At 39.4% G+C, this 16,673-nt stretch overlaps 1 long non-coding RNA gene across 1 annotated transcript; it reads left to right on the top strand.

Annotated features, from left to right (window-relative positions):
* The first annotated feature begins 1,639 nt into the window (after window positions 1-1,639).
* LOC118495090 lies at window positions 1,640-15,108 on the top strand. The gene is made up of 3 exons (XR_004897413.1): window positions 1,640-3,385; window positions 8,874-8,879; window positions 15,098-15,108. It is a non-coding gene; the product is annotated as an uncharacterized LOC118495090 (long non-coding RNA).
* Window positions 15,109-16,673: the final 1,565 nt, after the last annotated feature.

Genomic DNA, 16,673 nt, shown 5'->3' with positions numbered 1-16,673 from the left:
GTTTCATTTATGCTGTGTCCCAGGCAACCCATAACTCGTGTTTTCACAACCTTCTACCTGTGAAAGTGCCCTGGAACGGCAGTCAAACCTGTAACTTACTACTCGTGAACTCGTACCGATCGTTGTACTCCCAGTTCCAGTTTTTGACGTCACACACATAAACAACAATGGCGACCCCTGTTGATGCTGTACACACGCCGGTGATTAACAGTGAGAAATAGAAATAAATAGACATAAATAGGCAACGTAAAGTAATTCCGCACATTGTATTCAAAACAATACACATACGAGTGTGTACTACTACAGGTTATGTTTTATTAAATGAAGCCCAAAATATGTCGCCAACTAGAAATCGCTAGTATCAGCTAGTGCTAGCTAACGTCAACGTTAGGTAGTCGGTAGCTAACGCTAGCTAGAAGGGTTTGTGGTTATTTTGCCTGGAACGCTACCAAGTCGTGAGTCGTGACTTGAAGTTGTAACTTACGGGCTAAAAATTGTGTCTGGAACGCAGCATTACACTCAAGAGTTCATTGAGAGGCAGCCGACATTTACAATGACAATGAGTAATTACAAAGACACCAACTAAACAACACATTAAACAATACATCATCATAATTAAGATAAAAAGACAATAAAACTTTAAAACTTTGCGAATTGAAAATTGATGAATACAATTTGATAAATAAATTAGGATAATACGGATCAAAAGAAAGTACAATTATGTAAAGAAAGTACAAGTAGAAGTTAGCAGGTTTTAAACCATATTTCTAAATTGTCCAAAAGTTCCAGGCCAAGTATTTTTTTCAAGTTAGATTCTAACTTATTTTGCTTAATTTGATTTGTGGGTTTATGTACTTTTTATAGCAGAGTATGTATAAACACAATCCTTATTTTATTTCATTTCATTTATTTATTTTCTCTTTATTTATTTACATGGAATTATTATAATGTTTCTCTCTGGTCCATTGTCAGGGAATGTTCTGTTGCTTAAAAAAATTAAAAAATCAACAGTTTAAAAAAAAAAAATTGGAACATGAATGAAAAGCCAAGCAGAGCAAGTCTGATAATGTCCCTCTGAGTAACAGAGAAGTTCTGTAAGGTAATGTGCTAGTTTCCCAATAAGAGCCTCATAGATAAAGAGATACCAGTGTGTATCACATCTCTCTCGGAGACACTTTCATATAAAATACAATGATGTGTACCATAGACATGACCGGTTATGACTCTCAAGGCGGAGTGATAGACTGAGTCTAGAGATTTAAAATTTGAAGATGATGCATGTCTATGAATCACATCACCATGGTCCAAGACTGACATGAACACTCAACTGTATTTATATAGCACCTTTTATGCAAGCATGCAGCCGGAAGTGCTTCACAGAACTAAATTAAAACGCAGATGAAAACAAGGAACAAAAAGAAAACTGTAGACAAAAAAAGAATAATAGTTTCTTTAAAGCAAGACTAAAAAAGAGCATTTATCAAACATGCATTAACACTCAAACACATTCTCGCATTTAATTGCATAATACATACATTTATGTGTACAGCATATTACCTTATTTATAATGTCATGTCTGTCTCAGAAGCTGAAGTATGGAGCTTGTCTGTGCCCAGTGTGTCCACAGGGGGGCAGTAGCGCAGCACAGCTCCAACAGCAGGAAGGCCAGTGTGTCTTTATGCTGTGCCATGGCCATTGTTGCTTGGAGCAAGGTTGTTGAGGACCTTAACCCAGCAGACCTATGGATTCTGTTCATTATGAGCACTGATTATTAACACGGGTTGGCATGAAAGCTGGGGCAGTTGTGTGTGTGTTAAGAGATGTGCTCTTGTAATTACTCAGTAGGACATTCTTCTGCACAGGCCTCTCCTTTAACCTCAGTGTTGGTGGGGAGGAACACACTTCCACGATCGATTCCTATCTCCTCCTGCCTTCAACTTTCCCTATTTCACCCCCCCCCATCTCTGCTGCATGCTGAAAGGACCTGTGGTAAACTTGAATCCTCATTGAGAAACAGCTTTAGTGACCATATTTTTTTTTAAATCCAGTAACAGCACTGCCCTCCCCAGCAAACAGTTACAGGGTGGAGGTCATTAAAGGGTAAATTCGTTTTTTTTTTTTTTCTTCAACCTGGACACTGTTTTCCCATGTTTGTATGTCTATGTGTGTCTAAAACTCTTTGAAATTGGTCCAGTATTAAGCAAGCAGTTGGCAGAGACAAAACAAGCTACAACGTTAACGTTAATGGGCAATTGCGCGCCTTTAATTTCCATTCACTAAAAGTGCTGTTTTTGCCCCTGACATGCTTAGATTGTTTTTCTTAGTGTCTGACGAGTTTCATTAACTGGGTGAACCAACCAGCCAGATGTTAAAAACATTCGGGGTTCAGCCCAAACATAGGCGGGTCTGTGGGCATGCTCCCCCGTGTACCATATGCACTATTTTTTCAAGCCAATTGATAATATAATCTGCACATCATTTGATAAAACATGATAGTTGCTAAGGACAAAAAATCATCCTGTAGAGCCTACATCTATCTAATTGTTCTTCAACTGTCTTTAGTATTCTGAAACTAGAACACAACAAATGTTAAGGATGAATCATTTTTACTCCTGTCACCTAAAAAGAGGCAAACATTGTCTGATGTTAATATTTTTAAGTCCCATAACACGGGTAGGGTAGGAATTTGGCATAAACAGCATTACTAATCTTGAAACCCATTTTTGTTATAATGTTATACTAAATCTACTACATTTTATTGAAATGCCATAATAATCTGGGCTGCTCTAATTGCAAATCAAGGATCCTTAACAATGTCAAGTAAACATGGTCTTAAATGCTATGATTTGAATATTAGGCCAACAGAAGAACATTTGCATTTTATTAGATTTATTTAGGGAATAGCATAGTAGTAGCAGTAGTATAGAACAGTTGAAAGTATTTTGAATGCCTAAAAGATTCGGGACTTTTGAGAAAACATTTGGGGCTGGAGCTCCAGTTGCAAAAAGGCCAACAGTATGGATTTAATAAACATTAACTTTCTCAAGAGCTATTTTTGAAGGGAACACAAACAATACAGCCAAAATAGTACAGTTGTAGAGGATATGTGTAGTTGTGGAACTCCAGCAAGTAGGCTGGCAAGACTATTTTATTCACTTTAAACATTGGATGAAGTTATTCTTTTCTGTAATAAAGATGATACTGAACGGAGTACTGAGCCTCATAGCAAGCAAGCTAACTAACAAGCCAGTCAGCTCATTGTCTGTAACCAGTGAAAGCATGTTGGGTGGAATTAGCAAGTTAGCTAGCTAACTAACTATCAAACAAGCTACCAAACAAGCTAGGTAACGTTATAATCGCTAACATAGAGGATTCATGGAAAAATGTTTTGTCATGACTAATTTATTAATGACAAAGTATCATCTGTATTAGGGACTGTTCGGTATTTATGGAATGGACCACCGGAGGAAAATAGGGGAGGGTCATGTCTTTTTATTCTTTGTTGAGGGGAGGGTCATCCATTTTTTTTAGTCTAGGGGGGAGGGTCACCCAACTTTTGTATTCATGAGAACAGTACAATTTCAAAGTGGCTTGTTTGGTGCATATTTATCCATGTAGCTCTCTCAGTCTCGGCCCCTATTGCTAGCAGATGGATCCCTCCCTGTTTAGTCAGCCGGACAATTTGAGCTGTAACTTTGGGAATTCCCAAACTGAATAAATCCCGCTCGCACATATAAACACAAAACTGCTTTGCTAGCTCCATTGTGTTGTAACTAAGACATCTGATGAAAAAATAATTTTATTCATGCCGTACTGTTTAGTTCAAAAACCTCCAAAACACCGTACGAAAACATAACAGGGCAGACGCAAGCTTTTCTTTTGAAAAGTTGAAGCTCGCAGACTGCACCAAGCTGGGAGGGCATGAGACGGGAGGTCTATATATATATATATGACAGCCTTTTCAAGGCATTTGAGAAGGAAGGCGTGGTAGCATGCAAGCCCCCAAATTGACACTTGTCTGAGATAATGGAGTTTTGGATAATGTTCAGCTAAAATATACAGTGACTGAGGAAGCCTAGTGACGAGTCCATAGCAACCAGTGTTGAATTTGTTATTTCCCAGTGTCCTTTGCTGAATGGTCTCAATGTTTTATTGTTTTATTTCATGTGAATACTAGTTTACTAGATGAGTAACTTAGTATTTGAAGTAATGCAGCAATGCAGGAAGTGTGCATTTAGTTTCCATGCTTATTGTGTTTCCACAACTATGTTAGTGAGTAAATCTACTGAAATGGCCACCAGACCATAACAGAGGAGTGTGATGCGTAAGATGAGAATGCAGAGATTTTATCACATTAAGTCATGGCTGTAAAAAAGCAATGGCTCTCTGTATATTTTTGCAAAGTGCAAACAAGTATAGAATGCATCAATGGAATGCTAATGGGAGGTGATGGCTTGGTAGCATCAAAATGGTGCCATTGGATCCACGCGGTCCGAGGAGAAGCTTACCCCTGTCAGTACCTGATCCGTACCGCCTGTAAGATCTGTTCTGCGCATGTGCATAATTCAGCGCATGCGCAGAAACTCAGTGTGTTTTATGACACTGCCTGATCAGTTCTACGCTTGCGCACAGCTCTATGGTTACCGGAAGAAAACATTACACAGTGACAGTAGACCGTTATGATGGCAGAGATAAAGTTTACAAGGTGTTTGCTGGAGTTTCCTCAGAGGGTCGTCTGGCCATCCAGTACAACACCATGTAGCAAATTAAATAAAGACTTCACGTTTTACGTTTCATCATTTCTTTGCAACTTTGAAGGTAATTTGCTAACGCTAGCTAGCCTGAGCTAGAAGCCTTGCTTTTGGTGTCTTAAGTCATGACTCCGTCCTGCTTTAGGTTAATCATGCTTGAAATAAAGTTTAATCATGTGCATATACCTCTCACTTTATGTGTTTGTACTTTTATGAAAGTTTTGGGTAAAAACAGGGCTACAAATGAGATCTCTGTGAGAGACCAGCAAACTCCTAGCAAACTATTATGTAGCTCAATGCTGGACATTTCACCCCAAATTCCGGTCACTTTACTGTATTTGTATTTGTTTAGTATTTGGTTTAGAAGCTTTTATTGGTGATTTTTTTACGGTACAAAGTCCTTCTACATACGTACATATACAGCTAGCTATATATGCTCGGCTATGTCGCGTTAGCATGCAGCTACATAATAGTTAGCTATGAGTATGCTAACGTTAGATTGTAGATGGAACGAAGCAGCACTTTCTAACGTCAAAAATCGCAGATAAAGGCTTCTGAACCAAACACTACACAATCGGACATGTTTCAGCAGGAATGTGACCCGGATTTGGGCAGAATTTAACAACGTTGCCAGCTAAGATGACATGTTTACTGCCGTTAGCATGTAGCTACTATAGTGGTATACAGCAGTGGTGGCTGGAAGAGCTGTCATCCCGTCTTCGAAAGGACACTTAGCTATGTACGTTTACACTTCATCGCATTAATAATATACAGTCTATGGTTATTAGTCAAGACGAAGTATTAAAAGTAAAAACATTAACATAAACAACACAACAACGACGTCGCTACACGGTTTTGGATCAGTGGCAACAAGTCTTGATTGTTTGTATGACTATTGTATAATAAAGATTTAATACAAAAGTTGTGATGTTTGGTCGTAAAGTGTTTCAACGCATGTGTGGTACAAATCGCACAGGGACATTGTTAGTTTTCTACTACGTAATCATGCGCATGCGCAGAACGGATCTTACAGGTGGTACGGATCGGGTACTGACAACCCCCTTACTTGCAAACAAGCAAAGTGGCAGTTGGTCAAGGCCACACCCCCCCCCCTCCACCTTGCCCCCCCCCTCTCTCCTCCTCAATAGCATTTAAAGCTACAGACACAGAAATGGCACATACTAAGTAAAGCTCACTGTGGGACTGGCTCTAGTGGCTGTAATTCTGCACTGAGGCTGAATTTCGGGAAAGAGACTTCAGATACAGTATTAGGGGACCACTAAGGCCTATATAAAAGCATCCAAAAAGCAGCATGTCATAGGACCTTTAATAATTTTTTAGGGGGGGGGGGGGATAACCCTCAGATGCGATAGGTCCTGACCTCCCCCTCCCTGCAATGTGCGTCTATGCAGACGTGTAAAATAATATCACAGAAAATTAAAAATGTGTTGCAGCCTCATTTCCTGAAGGCCCATTAGATAAGAAAGCTGTCTTGTTGAAGGCCAAAGGTGTGCAGCTCAGGAGTGTGCGCTTCTCTTCCTTGATCTATAGTTCATAGATGTTCTGTCAGTCCTGCTCCACTCTCTTGTTTGAGAAGCAGCTCATTGATGACTTGTGTGTTGTGTTTGCTTTGGGCAGACTCCACAGCGCTGCAGTACTTAGTGACTGGATTAGTACATCAATTAGGCAGCTATTGGATGCATAGAGCCATGCTGATTGATTTAGATGCTGTGGAAGCCATGTGCAGGTTGTTTGTATGGGGACAATGTCAACACATCTAAATGAAAAAAAAAAAAACTGATTTGTTGCAATAACCTGATTAAAGGACAATTCCGGCGCAAAATTAACCTAGGGGTTAATAACAGATATGTACCCACTCGATCGTTCTCTGGGACATGTTTTCATGCTAATCGAATATGTTTGTAGCTTGAAAGAAGCTAGTGTGGACCGCTGATTAGCTTACAACGCTAGTATTCGGGGCACAGGTAAAGTAAAAACAAATCGCTATTTTGTACCACTAAAAAGTCTCAAAATATCACCAAACTTCAACGGTAGCATAATGAGGGTCCCTAAATGTTAACCGAAGCATTGAGAACTTTGTAAGTGTACAGACAGTTTATTGAAAAGATAGATTATAAAGACACTCGCGTTCATGTTTACATGCGGCCACCGATGTAAAACATAACTTGTCTAGTGTACTTACTCGGTGGATAACTGTCCATCTGGTCCCTCTGGTCTGGGTCGCCGTCTCCAATTTATTTTCGGGACGTGGAAAAAAGTTTCAAGTACAGCCCTGTTTATCAGAGAGGGGAAATCTTCAGACTGTACAAAACACTGTGTCTCTAGGGTGTCGCGACGCAACAGGTCCCACTCCTTGCAACTCCTGTTCGGTGGCCATAGCTTCACAATGTCCGCAGTTTCCCAAAGTAACTGTCAATGTTACAATGTTCTCAATGCTATGGTTAACATTTAGGGACCCTCATTATGCTACCGTTGAAGTGTGGTGATATTTTGAGCCTTTTTAGTCGTATAAATAGCGATTTGTTTTTACTTTCCCTGTGCCCTGAATTGCGTTGTAAACTAATCAGTGGTCCGCGCTAGCTTCTTTCAAGCAACAAACACATTTGATTAGCATGAAAACATGTCCCAGAGAGTGATCGAGTGGGTACACATCTGTTATTAACTCCTAGGTTCGTTTTGCGCCGAAATTGTCCTTTAACACCAGATATTTTTTTGTATTTTTCACTCTTTTCTCTTAAATAAGTGAGTAATTGATGAGATGCAAAACTCCTATTCGGTTGATGTCAATGTGCGTTCGAGTTATTGGAATGATTTGTGCATCTATAATGACATTTATCATTCGACCAAGCTCTCAATCTACCGGTCAATTTTCGCCTATGGTCATGCAACACATTCTCACCCCCAGTCTGTCAGGTGCCTTTGCCGTTTGTTACTGACACAAAAAGTCTCCTTTAGTGTCTAGCACTTTAGGGTCATATTTAGACGAGCTTGGTCGAGACTCTTGACGTCACTATTTGACGCTCTGGGTCAGGACGTACGTTTAACTGACCTGCAGCACAAGAATGGGACAGTTAGGTTACTGTTGTCTCTCTTCATACTACGCCATACAGCGCCATGGGTACGCTAAAGGGGGATTTTTGCATTGGTATCTGACACTGAGAGACACGGACCAAGAGTCAGTATTTGTATATGATGAGTTGGGAGTGAGAATGGGTTGGTTCATGAAGCTAAATAACGAGATCCTGGGTACAAGCGGCCAAAATGGGTGGCTGGTGTATCCCTTACTGCAGAGATAGGGTGAAAAGCTCAGTGATCTGTGAGGAACTCGGAGTAGAGCCACTGATCCTTTGCGTGGAAAGGAGGCAGCTGAGGTGGTTCAGGAATCTGGTGAGGATGCCTCCTGGGCGCCTCCCTAGGGAGGTGTTCCAGGCACGTCCAACTGGGAGGAGGCCTCGTGGAAGACCCAGGAGTAGGTAGAGAAATGATATCTCCACACTTGGCCTACGAACGCCTCGGGATGCCCCAGTCAGAGCTGGTTAATGTGGCTTGGGGAAAAAGGGAAGTTTGGGGTCCCCTGCTGGAGCTGCTGCCCCCCGCAGTCTCGCAGTGCCAGACCTTGATTGCCAGCTCTCCACAGCGCTGTGGAGTAAGAACCTGGTGAACAATTTCATTTGAATGATTAGGGCGCCATCACGCAACACAGTATCCAGTCCTCCTAATACATCCCTGACATCCTTACGTAAACACATAGTTCACAATGAATATTGCGTATTGCAGGAACATTAGAAGCAACTGGGGGCTTGACAGTAAGAAAAAAAGATGTTGCCTCTACCAATATTGCCAATCCTGTGTGCTGTGTATTTGAAAAGGTTTTGCTTTCTTAAAAATGTATGAAACTGATACGGTGCAAAATGAAATTAGTTGGGCATTTCTTTAACTTAAGTGCCACCATGAAGAATATATTGTAATAAGATATTGGCTAAAACTAAAAAAAGTTTTTTGAAAATCCTTGTGTGACTGACAGCTTTTCTGGTAACTTTGGTTGTGTGTTTGTCTTGTTTAGAGAGAAAGATGTGGGTCTGAGACACATAAGCAACAAAGCAAAGTGTTTGTAAGCTCATATTCAACATTACATCCCCCTTGTCACCTCTTTCCTCCAGACACCCCTCACTTTTCAGTGCAAACACACACACACACCACCCGTCTGGCCCTTATCAGTAATAGTGGGGGTGTCGAGAAATAGAAGCCTCCTCTGGGTCTTGTTATTTCCTCTGCTGCAATTAACGTTCTCATCTGCTAACCTGTGATTAACGGTGTTTACCGATGTGCTGCGGTGTGTTCGACTGCTTAAGTCACAGTACACACCTTCTTCTCCATTTCCGAACCCTTCCCATATTCAGCTAAGGCTGTCAACAGTGAGTATAACTAAACCGTTCCCTCAGGGAATTTCTGTTGCTTTGGAAAATTGATAAGTATTGGTATTGTATTGTAGATATATCAGACTGATACTGATCCTTGAAGAAAGGTATAATATAAACATATAATTTTCAAATTAACTGCATTATGTTGCTATAACAACATAATGCTAGTAGTTAGATTGGCAACTAAAACATTTATAAAGGTTGTTCATTGTAATAAAAGCAATGTGTTTGAATCTGCATACACATTTTGTTGTTTTGAAATGTATAAAGGATGTAAAAGTATGCAAAGTGAATACTGGTAAAGTGGGCAGTTAAGCTGCATAAACTTTCATTACGAAAAATCAACACTGAGCCCATCATAAGCAAGCATGAAAAAAACAAAATAAAAATAGGTTCTGTGGCTATGACATCCCTTCTGGTGGCGTGGCACACCATATACCAGCGCTCTTTATATAGAGAATTTGGCCAACTCAAATCATGGGCGCCATATTGGATACCATTGTCAGATGACTCTACAGTGTAACACTATGGGGCGAATATGCTTTCTTGAAATAAATCGCATAAACAGGTATATACATGTTATTATCAACGTCAAAATGCGGCGGGAATACGTAGCATATTGCTACGTTTCAGCGACATGTAGGCGCTCTCTCCGCAACGTATATATATATATATATATATATATATATATATATACACATCGTTCCAACGTATTTCATACATCGCACAGATGCAGGCTCATATACATCGTACAGATGCGGGCTCATATACATCGTCCCAACATCTGCTATACATCTTACAGATGCAGTCTCAGGCACATCTTCCTGACGTCTGTTAAACGTAGTACAGATGTCAGGAAGATGTGCCGATCGATTGATCCTGCATTAACCCATTTAACAAAACTGGCCAGTATAGGTCACAAGAAATTACTTGAAATATCTTTACTAAATTACATGAATTGCTAAAGTAAGATAGATAAATCATACACAATTACTTATAATAATACATTTTATTTATAAAGTGCTTTTCAGGGTACTCAAAGACAATTTACACAAGTTCAAATTATTATAGAAAATAGCACACTATAACACATTTAAAGCTATTCTGAAAATAACCTTTGATCATGTAGCTAGATTTTGAGATAATTATCCTACTGTGGTCTATACTAAGGGCTAATGTACAAAAACACTATTAAAAGCTTAAACCAGTGTTTTTTTAACACATACTGTCTGACCATTTTATGAAATACATTGTGTCCTAAAATATAATATAATATTGGCTTGCTTTTTTACAGGACTGTCTTCGAGTGCAATATTGACTGTCATTGTTTTTTCCCACATTAATTTAGAGTAACGGGCATTTATTTGTATAATTTGTTTTCTTTCTTAGTTGGGTTTGTTCATTTTCTTTCATTTTAAATATTACTAACGGGTAAAGTGCAATATCGCTGACGGGCGCTGTGCAATTCTAGAGTTGGTTATACGCTCAGATATAACTTTAGAGACCCCTTATTGCCTGCTAGTGTGGATTGAGATGTTAAGTCTTCTATTATTCCCTGCATGTAGTGAACAATGAATGTGTAGGTTATAAAGTGTGCAGTGGTATTTTGTTCTATTGGAGCTCATTGCTCTTTTATTGTGTGTATTGGGTCCTAAAGCATATTAATAGCCTCTAAATTATTCCTATGCATTTTTGCTATTTATATCAAGTGATTGTGTCGGTGCCATTGCACGTTCCCCCTAAAGTCGCTACTGTGTAGCTCCACGCTGGCGCTGTTGGCCTTTTCCTATTAGTGTTTTTAATTCATGCGGACTTTGTGAATAAACTCAATTTATATTTTGTAACTGGCCTCTCGTCCTGGTTCTTTCTGGACACGTACCTGTTTCCATCACTATACTAACACACGCTAACTGCTAACGTTACCACAGTACCAGGCAAGCAAACAACCGTGTAGCCTGAATTGTTGAATTGGGACACCGCTTACGTGCTTTACAGGTGCTTTGCAATGGTATGTTACGTTATGGAAAATTCTTGTGATTAACTTTACCATCACCAGCTTCACAGTTATAAGTTGGACAGTAAGATGATTCCCTACTTTTTTACAAACAGACATGCAACCATAATGTGTAATGTACAGTGACAAGCTGCTTTTATTAAATTATTTTGTAGATCATGCAACAACAAATATTTGTATTCATCTACACATAAGCATAGACAAAGTTATAATCTTTATGGAAGAAAGACTATATGTTGTTCTGTTCAGCAACTGTAGCCGACAAATGGTGACTGTGATCTGGGTACAGAAGACCGTGAGGTTGCCGTCATTTAAGTGGTTGTTGCAGTAATTTTAAGCTGATAAAAGGTGACTGTCAGCTGGGTACAGAGCTCCGCAAGAGCACAAACTTTTATGACTGTCAACATAGCAGCATCTAGCAACTCCGCTGCGCTGTAGAGTAATGTCTGGCAATGCAAGACTAGCATCTAGCTAACATTGTGGGATATTGTGGGACATTGGGTCCAACGTTCTCAACCTTGCAACCCCGTAAACTTCAAGTCTAGGGAGGAGGGGCTACAATAACCATTTTAAACATTTGATGTCAGTATTACATAATGTTTCATTACTTCAGGTTGCTACTGATTTGTTCCTCAGTCTTCCTTAATAACTACTCACAATTTTGGTTTTAGGTTTTGGGGGTCGCTAGCTAGGCCAAAGACATTGAGGCAAGATTAGATATGCTAAAAAAGTTATTAATTTGCTCAGAAGAACATCACTGGTGGAAAATATTTTATTGTTGCCTTGTTTTATTTGTTTTGAACATTGCAAAGAAAGTACATTTGCTGATATACAAATATGGTAACAGTGCATATTCATATTTGGCCCAAATTGAAATGACAAGTTTCTCCTGTGAACAAAGACCGATTTCAGATGTTGTGCCAAATCACTGAGTGTGCAGGTGTTAATAGAAGTTTTAATCATGTTAACACTTTTCATTTGTCTTGTAGGTGTTTTAATGATCCTGCCTGTTACCCACTGTGTCTGGAAACAACATGAAACCGACATGGAGGGAAAGCAAACCTTTTAAAAGCCTCTTAAACATACATTCAGTCATAGCACTTAGGTAAATGAGCCCATTATCATGCCTTTTTGCAATTTGCAATAATCTAATGAGAAAATGCTGCTCGCTGAGCAAACTATAAAACAGCAACATACCAGAGAGTTACTGCTGTAAAAGCTATTAATTATACTGCCTTGTTAATTGTTATGGTAACAAATTGCCAATTAGCTGCACAAAAAAAAATATTTGTGTGACATACATCCATCCAGTCACAAAAGCTTTATTTCCTGAGGACCACTGGTCCTTTACTGTGGTGCCAGTTCTTACAAAAACAAAACATCCAATACATTTATTTGGGGGCTAACGTTTCAAAAAAGCTTCAGTGTAGTGATCTTCATTTACAGTGTTGGGCAAGTTACTTCCAAAATGTAATACATTATAGATTACTAGTTACTGTCATTTGAGAGTAATTAGTTATATTACAATATTACTGTCTCTGAATTGTAATGCGTTACACTACTTTTGCATTACTTTTGAGTTACTTTCACCAAAATAACAGGGGAAGTTTAATTTGGCAGCTAGCTTGTGAATTTCACCACCGGATCAATAAAGTCTCCTATTTATCCACTTTAATACATCATAGATTATTCATATTTTGTATAATCAATATAAATATGCAAAGTAACTAAATCTATAAAAAATAGATAAGTAAAACGTATAATAGGCAAGTAGGAGAAAATGAAAATACTCAATTAAAAGTACGGCATTGTTGTAAAATGTTTGTTTATAGCACTTGAATAAGAAATTCATGTTGTTTAGTTTAAAACACTCTAAAGGAAATGTTCAATTATAGTGTGATTAAAACTCACTATTTACATTACAGCTGGTTTGTGAAAAGGTAGCCTACACAACCTTATTTAACAGTAATTTAGTTTTACTGCGAACCGTCACAGGAAGTGCTTTTATTTTGAAGTAGGCTACACGGAAGTTATCTGTTGTGTAGCCTACTCTTGCTAGCTTACTGAGATGCAACCAGGATGCAACATGTCCGTCAGGCTCAAGTTGTTCACTTTCTTGTTTGTAAAACTGCAACATATTGAACAGTAAATGGTCACAGTAAAAGACGGATGTTTTTATGTTTAAAAAAAGGATCTTACTCTTTAACAGAAAGGTCGACCTCCTTAGAAATCCTTTCTATAATGTTGTCAGACACTTAGAATATTAATCTGAGCCTGGCAGTGGCAAAACAAACACTTTAGTGAACATAAATACAAGTTGCACAATTGCCCTATTAACTTACATTGTAGCTTGTTTCACTGATGGTGACACGCTGCAGAGGTCTTGCTTAATACCGGACCAATTTAAAAGATTGTTGTTCCTATCAGTCACGTAGACACAAAAACATAGGAGAATAGGGTCCAGGTGGAAAAAAAACGAAGTTACCCTTTAAAGGCATTTAAAAATATTTTTTCTTGCAGACGAGTGCCTTGGTTTCTTCCTTGATGTCTATTGGATTTGTTCATGCCCTCTACCAAAAAGCTTACATTCTTCATGATTGTCATTTACATTAAGTGAATCGCCACGGCTCAAATTGCCTGAGCTGGAATGAATGCTAATGAATTTCTTTGAAATGAATGCTACAAAAATTTAACTTGTCACCATAATTGGAAATTATGTGCACGTGCTTCACAAGAAATTTGCCTCCGATCGGCCACATAGTGGCGCTGTAATTAATGCCCCAAAACGCGATTTTGAAAAGGCCACGCCCCTCCCACCGTAAGTCTGATTGACTTGAAATTCTTCACACAAGTCCAGCTCAATGCAAATTGAAACCTTTTGGACCATAAAAGTACACCATTATGATAGTGTTTGCTAATTTGCATAATGTGAAAAACAGTAATACAAGTATACTATTGTCTACTTTTCTATTACTACTTGTCTACTTTTTATTTTGATGCAGTATTGTGGGACACACATTTCTACTATAAATGAGCAAGATTGGTCAAAAAACAAGGACGGGGCTTAGCAGGAAATTGCCCATAACTCACAAACGGTTTGTCCAATCATCATAAATTTTGAGCTCAAACCGTAGGGGGCGCCAAAGATATGTAGCCCCAAAACCAGGTGTACAGAATTTCACCAAAAATTGGTGCACATTTTTGGGGCGAGTATTACCCAATATCTGAAGTGTCATATTGATTGGTGCATGTGGGTGTGGCCTATTTAGAATTATATGCTAAATTATTCCTTTTTCAAGTTGCTGTGGGCTGGAACGAGCTAGAGACATGAACATTGTCACCATAACTGGAAATGATGTGCTCATGCTTCCCATAAAATGTAATTCTGCCTGATGGTGGCGCTGTAATTGAAGTCCAAAAAAGTGAAAACTTTGACAAGTTCAGCTTAATGTGTTCTACAAAAAAGCCCCTTGGACCCTAAAAAGTCTGCCATGACAGATTTTTCCATCAAGTGAAAAACAGAGATATGAATAGACTTTTGTCAATTTTGGTTCTATCAACACCAAAATTTATGCGAGACTGAGATACACATTTCTGCTATCGATTAAAGAGTCTTTGCAGAGGGCGGGGCTTAGCAGGGAATTGGCCATAACTCAAGTTGTCTGTGTTGGGTGGCGAAATGACGGGACTTATTGAAATGCTGCATCAAGTTGTCGTGACTAAACAGATGTGTGATTGGTCTCACCCCTTTTTCCATACAGAATTAAACCAGCTGAAGTGACTTTGCTCAGCTTTGTGTTATTTTTTCCATTGTTGATATAAAAAAATGGATCAGTGCAGCTTTAAGAATGATCTACCTATAAATCTAGGAATATGTGCATGTGTGTGAGTGTGTGTAAAGGGCTTTTCACATGGGGAGCAACACTTACCAACACTGCCAGCGTAGTCCCGTGGATCTGTGGGGCACTCTTCATGTGAACAGACAGGCGGACAACGCTCAGCGAGTAAACGCCAGTCGATCAGTGTGTGGTTTGTAGGATTTTAATTTAAAATGTGACCGATTTGACCGGTCTGGCCCTAAAAAGGCCAGACTTAATCTGACTCCAATTCTTTGGTCACTATTTGTGTTCGTTTACTGGTAGATCAGAGAAATAAAACTCAGGAATCAAATCAAGACCAGGATTCGTCCAGTTAAAATTAATAACAAGTTTAGTGAAAGATATTGCAGAATACAAGTACATGTACATGGATCTGATACACAAAGGTAGAGTCCCTATCTCCTAACGAACCGACAGAGTTTCTCCTGGCATCAGGTGCTGCTAAGTTAAAATGCTGTCTATTTATCCATTTCTGTCCCATCCCTGGTGGTGCTCTCATCAGTTTGGATCCGGTCCAGATCTTCTGGCTCCAGCCGGCTCCTGACTAATTTGTAACACTGTATAAAAACATGACCTTGACTTCCAATTCTCAACTCAGAAGAAGCAAGCTGCTATTGTTGGATTTTGAACACCTGTGTTTTAATCTCCAGCAAACTTTAAGGAGTTTTCATGAGAGCCAGGTCATTTCCATACAGTGTCACAAATCCCACGCTTGCATAGTGCTGACCATTGTTTGCCTCGTTCCCTCCCCCGATCAGAGAGGATCTTTCTCACCCTTCCTTTATAATGTCTAATCACTGTAAAACTAGATGGCCTCTCATAACCCAGGGAAACAGAGGCACTGAGGTCAGCCCCATGAACTCTAAAACCTTTTCTTAAAACTTTCACAAAATATATTCTAACAGGTTACTATGGGGATCCTGTGTACTACTGTATCCCTGCCCTACAACTGACCGCAGACTGTTATTGTTGATAGCTAAAGTTAGCTAAATTAGCATAGTCATAATTACGTTACCCGATAAATCCAGTCTTATGCCAAAGCTCTGACATGCAGAAGCCCCACTGTCTATGTCATGATAACTGTTTAGAAAACAGTTTTATATTTTAGTGAACTCAGATTGCCCGTGCCTCCCTACCTGCCCGCCCGCCTCTCTTTAATACAATACAAGGCGCGACAATCGCTCACCGCGTGAAAAGGCCTTAAGTGTGTGTGGAGGGGACACATCCCCCCCAATATTTAAATATATTTAAAATGCCCTGCTGGAGCTGCTCCCCCCGCGACCCAACACCGGATAAGCGGACGAAGATGGATGGATGGAAAATGTCCCTCCCAATATATTGATAGGCTAATAAATATTGCTATTCTACAAGAGGCAACTATGCACCGCTGTCTGGAATAATCAGTAGCAAATTTGTATGATAATCATAACTAAACTTAACGATTACTATGACAACCGCTCCTAGTAGCCTATATACCATGTAACCTATGGCAGTTCTACCGTTACGTGTGGTTTGTTTGTGGTGTTGCCGTACCCCAGCAGAAGCTGTTGAACCACTGCTGTGAGCAAGTCAAAAACACTGTACCGTC

This window comes from Sander lucioperca, chromosome 5 (assembly GCF_008315115.2).
Source record: "Sander lucioperca isolate FBNREF2018 chromosome 5, SLUC_FBN_1.2, whole genome shotgun sequence".
NCBI classification, from domain to species: domain Eukaryota; kingdom Metazoa; phylum Chordata; class Actinopteri; order Perciformes; family Percidae; genus Sander; species Sander lucioperca.
This window is presented reverse-complemented; position numbering and strand designations above follow the sequence as displayed.